The sequence below is a fragment of the Ranitomeya variabilis genome, chromosome 1 (assembly GCF_051348905.1).
Source record: "Ranitomeya variabilis isolate aRanVar5 chromosome 1, aRanVar5.hap1, whole genome shotgun sequence".
Lineage (NCBI taxonomy): Eukaryota > Metazoa > Chordata > Amphibia > Anura > Dendrobatidae > Ranitomeya > Ranitomeya variabilis.
The window spans coordinates 694,340,572-694,346,229 of record NC_135232.1 but is presented as its reverse complement, the minus strand read 5'-3'; the positions used below and the strand labels follow the sequence as shown (position 1 = coordinate 694,346,229).

Here is a 5,658-nt window from a genome sequence, read left to right as displayed (position 1 = left end):
TGCCTCCAGTATTACAGTCCTCAGTGCGGTGGGTACCCTGCTTTTATGGTCTTCATTATGTCTGTGTGATAGGTAATGGTACTTTAATTGAGGTACCATTATAGCGACTTCTGGGTGGTAGGTTATGGCACTTCTACTAGGATAGCATTATTACGACTTTGTATCTGCCTATTATACGACTCTGTAGCTACCTATCATATATGCTGACTTGTATTATTGGCTCGGTTTCTCCTGCCTGTTGGAGGATCTAAATTATTACTTTGTGGTTTATTTAGTTTTTTTTTATTACTGAGTTTCTCTATTTTTGTTGATTTTTTCTACTGTGATAATATATAAGCCTGTAGGACTGTTATTTCTGGTGGCGCCCTTCCTGTCAATCTCTTAACAGTGTTTATTGCTGCTACTACCTTCCCTCCTTGCACCTGTTCGTGATATTATGGTATATTATTAATAAAGTTTACAGTTTTTTACTTTTCGTGTTTGACCATTTGTCATCGTCTTTTCGTCGTGAGTTTAGTGCTTATCTTGATGATAGGTCTTGTTGGTCCCTGTTCACATATGGTACAGATTTCTGATATATTATGAGTTACCATGGTGATTAGTCATATAAGTTGTTATTCATTCTTTGCTGTGTTTTGCACAGGATTGCTTATAGGCATGGACTTCAGAGCCAAGGAAGTAGCTTGGCGTTCACATATTGATCAGGTGTTTGGAGGGGATGTTTCCATTACACAGCAGGCTACTGACCGCAGATGGGAGGAACAAGTTATGGAGCTACAAAATATGGTGGTAAAGCGGACAAAACTTTGGTGGAATTGTACCTTTTTGGAAGGGTACCAAAATAGAAAGATGATCCCACGTGGCCTGAGAGTTCGGGTCATCCCCACTTTCCCTGTGGAGGATGCGGTCTTTATTGCTGGTTGGGAGGAGGCGTGCAATAACTGCTCTGGTCAACTTATGAAGTTATTGGGAGATTACAATAAAGGTATCATTGAACAGCTGGATGCATCTATTAAAGTAGCAGAGGAGGAATTGAAATTATGTGGGACTGTGGAGCAGCTCGAGCTATGCAACAAACAAATTGAGAAATCATTGGAAAATGTTGTTAAAAGAATCCAAGACACCCAATCATCTAAAATTGGCAGAGACCGCCACGATTATGAGTGTAAGAGGGTGTATCTATGGAGGAAAAGTAGACAGGGTGATGGACAGATGAGGCGGGCCCAGTCCCAGTCATCTCTCTCTTCTGTAAGTGACACCTCGGAACGATCTACCTCTTCAGTGACCACACGGTCAAGGATGACTACACGGAACCAGAGAGACTTCATGTTTCACCCCTATAGACGAGACGACTTCTCCACTGAACCCCGCAAACATAACAACAAGGTAATTAACCTTAGCTCACATGATTTTACTGACACTGATTTAGAGTTACTAGAGAAGGGCTTATCTTTTTCACCTGCAGCATCTTTTGATGTATTTGAGGCTGTAAAAGATCTTCACCTCTTTGCCAGATCTTTGATTTTCAAGAAGTATTTCTTTGATGGTAATCTGGCTGCACTCTTCCCCACAGAGGAAGAACAGATAGCTCTTCGTACCTTGGAAGAATTGGCAGTTGAACACAACACCCCTGAAGGAGGTATGATCCCAACCTCCATCCGTTCTAGATCTAAAAAATTTCCTCCCCTATCTTCATGCCCGAACGTAGATTTGTTTGTACAAATGGTCACCAAAGAGTTCCAGGGAATTCCCAAACACATCTATAAAGATAATCTAACATATGAGGAGAGGGGACGTCTTCGTGTCCTTCAGGGTCTTGGGGATGTTGTGTTTAAGCCGGCGGACAAGGGGGGTAACGTGGTGGTTTGGCCAAATTCTATGTATGAGAAGGAGGCCTACCGCCAGCTAAACAATAAAGTTTGTTACAAAAAACTCACCTTTAACCCCTTGTCCGCCTTCTCTAGGCAACTTGTTGATATTGTTAAACAGGCTAGAGATGTGGGTACCATCACCAATGATCTAGCATCAGCATTACTGACAAGTGATCCTACAATTCCCACATTCTATCTTCTCCCCAAGATACACAAGGACACGAGGACGCCCCCTGGTCGTCCTATAATTTCAGGCAGAGGTAATTACCTCGAGAAGGTAAATCAATGGATCGACTCCAAGTTGCAGCCCTTGGTTTTAGGTCTTCCGTCATATCTCAAAGATACGGGTGAATTCCTGAGACTTATGGATGGGGTCAGTCTTGGGGATGAGGATTTATTAGTCACCGCAGATGTCGAATCGTTGTACACCAGCATTCGACATTCTGATGGACTTCGAGCGGTCAAGTTCTTCTTAGATGCATCCAACTCCTCAATTGAAATCAAAAAACTCATCTGTGATCTCCTGGAATTTTCTTTAACTCATAATTTTTTTGTTTTTAAGGGGTCCTTCTTCCTGCAGCTCCAAGGAACAGCAATGGGTGCCCCCTTTGCCCCTGCTTACGCCAATCTGTTCTTGGGGCTGTGGGAGAGGGACCTCTCCCTGCCGGATCGTTCGGAATCAATGTGCCGTGTCCTCCTGTGGACACGGTACATTGATGACGTTTTTATGATCTGGCAGGGCTCTTCTATTAGTTTGCAGGAATTCATGACATCCCTCAACAATAACATCAGTAACATTAAATTGACGTACAAATTCGATGGCAATACCATAGAATTTTTGGACGTCATGATTAAACGGGATGGGCGTGGGGATCTGCAGACAGTCATTTATAGGAAACCTACCTCCACCAATCTTTTGTTGCACGCCTCCTCCTCACATCCTGATCATGTCATCCAATCAGTTCCCACGGGACAATTTCTCCGTCTACGTAGACTTTGCTCTACTGAGACGGATTTTTGTGAGCAGGCTGAAGACCTAACGAACAGACTATTGTCCAGAGGCCACAGTAAACGCAGTATTAAAAAAGCGTTTAATAGAGCGAAATATTCCTCGAGGGATTCACTCTTATATAAAAGTAATGCTAAACAAGAAAAAGATGTTGTCCGGTTTGTTACTAGGTACCACTCCCAATTCCCGATGATGAAAAGGATCCTACAAAAATCATGGCATTTATTGAGGGCCGACCCTGTGATTGCACGATATCTCCCTGAGAGGGCTGGGATTGCAGTCAGATGGTCCAGGAACCTTAGGGATGCCCTGGTGCATAGTCACTATACTGGTGAAAGAACGACCACGTTCCTGGACAGTATGGCGGTTCGGGTGGGGTGTGTTCCGTGTGGCCGCTGTGTCGCTTGCCCAAACATTGAAAGAATTGGCGTATTTGCCAACTGGGATAGATCACGTGAATTTAAAATCAGGAAAAAAATCACTTGTACTAGCACTAATGTGATCTATGTTGTCACTTGTCCTTGTGACAAAATGTATGTAGGTATGACCACCCGCCAACTCAAAACACGTATTCGGGAACATGTTTTGGGTATCGGCGCAGCGTCCACTGTGGAAGACACATCCACCCTCAAAACAATACCACGCCACTTTAAGATCTTTCATGACTGTAATCCTGACCTTCTCAGGGCGAGAGGGATTGATTTACTTGAAGTAGGGATCCGTGGCGGTGGTACCTTCCAGAGGCTGGCCCGTGTTGAGTCAAGGTGGATATGGACTCTGGGCACGGTACAGCCGACCGGTCTTAATGACAATATTAGCTATGCTCCATTCTTGTAATATTGGTATTCGTAAAGGTTGTGTTAGTATATTGCTCCTCTTCTAAGATTGTATCTATGATTGTCGGTCCTGCCCTCAGTAGCCGCACATGTATGCTGTTAGTTCTTTGTTTTTAACTATGTTTTTAACTTACCTTATTGTTTTTAGCACATGTCGACCTGGTAGTACTCTGCGGCATATTCCAGATTCCTATTCTACAATTTCATGAAGATGATATCTCGGTATTAATCTGAAAGAAAGAAAAGGATTCAGAAGGCTAAAAAGACTAATGGACTGTGGCTACTATGATTGAGCGTTGCACCTACAACCATAGTGTATTTATTATCATCATCCATATATGTCAATTGGTATCCGTCTGTACTGTATTTATAATGCATAGACTGTGTGATAAGTCCTCTGTCATAATTTTTATGAATTGTGGGTCAATTGTTATAGGATTATAGGTGATTAAGTCATGTGAGGTCTGTGCCCTATGTATTTATCTGTACTTTTTTTCCCTTTTCTATTGGATACGCTGTACATAGTGGGATTATTCTTAGGAATTCATTTGGGTAGGTAGATCCAAGTACGGGGTCCTTGTAGATTTTTGGGTTTGTAATAAGCCTATTCTATAGTTATAATGATAGGGTTCCCTATGCGCCGGAGCGTTTCTGTGATGGCCTTTTGATGCTGCGGATCACTTGGGGCCCCAGTGGTCCTCGGCTTCTTCTGGTCTCCTGGGGACGCTGCCGGCGTTATGGTCTTTATTAATCACACGATCGAGCGTTAGGTTTCTGACGCGGTTGCGTTATGGTTCTAACGTTACAGCGCTCTTTTCACTACGCTGTTGCGTCATGGTTTCCATGGCACCGCGCTATCATTTTGTTAGCCACGCCCCGCTGCTTCCGGCAGTAGCGGTCCCTGTTTTCTAGCTTCCTGTTGCCGCACGGACTTTTTTTGGTTGCTGCACCCGTTCATTTCCTGTTCGGGAGCTTTTTAAACTCATGTGCACTCCTTGCCTTTGCCCCCTGATGAAGGTGTGATCGCCGAAACGCGCGTTGGGGTGGAAGCGTGCCTCCAGTATTACAGTCCTCAGTGCGGTGGGTACCCTGCTTTTATGGTCTTCATTATGTCTGTGTGATAGGTAATGGTACTTTAATTGAGGTACCATTATAGCGACTTCTGGGTGGTAGGTTATGGCACTTCTACTAGGATAGCATTATTACGACTTTGTATCTGCCTATTATACGACTCTGTAGCTACCTATCATATATGCTGACTTGTATTATTGGCTCGGTTTCTCCTGCCTGTTGGAGGATCTAAATTATTACTTTGTGGTTTATTTAGTTTTTTTTTATTACTGAGTTTCTCTATTTTTGTTGATTTTTTCTACTGTGATAATATATAAGCCTGTAGGACTGTTATTTCTGGTGGCGCCCTTCCTGTCAATCTCTTAACAGTGTTTATTGCTGCTACTACCTTCCCTCCTTGCACCTGTTCGTGATATTATGGTATATTATTAATAAAGTTTACAGTTTTTTACTTTTCGTGTTTGACCATTTGTCATCGTCTTTTCGTCGTGAGTTTAGTGCTTATCTTGATGATAGGTCTTGTTGGTCCCTGTTCACATATGGTACAGATTTCTGATATATTATGAGTTACCATGGTGATTAGTCATATAAGTTGTTATTCAAATTAGAATATCATCAAAAAGTTAATTTATTTCATTTCTTCAATACAAAAAGTGAAACTTATATATTAGAGTCATTACAAACAGAGTGATCTATTTCAAGTGTTTATTTCTGTTAATGTTGATGATTATGTCTTACAGCCAATGAAAACCCAAAAGTCATTATCTCAGTAAATTAGAATACTTTATAACATCAGCTTGAAAAAATTATTTTAAAATCTTAAATGTTGGCCTACTGAAATGTTTATTCAGTAAATGCACTCAATATTTGG

General features: G+C 42.0%; 1 long non-coding RNA gene across 1 annotated transcript; it reads left to right on the top strand.

Moving 5' to 3' along the window:
- Positions 1–1,041: 1,041 nt before the first annotated feature.
- LOC143817645 (uncharacterized) lies at positions 1,042–4,167 on the top strand. The gene is made up of 3 exons (XR_013224179.1): positions 1,042–1,386; positions 1,574–1,639; positions 3,865–4,167. It is a non-coding gene; the product is annotated as an uncharacterized LOC143817645 (long non-coding RNA).
- The last annotated feature ends 1,491 nt before the right edge of the window (positions 4,168–5,658 follow it).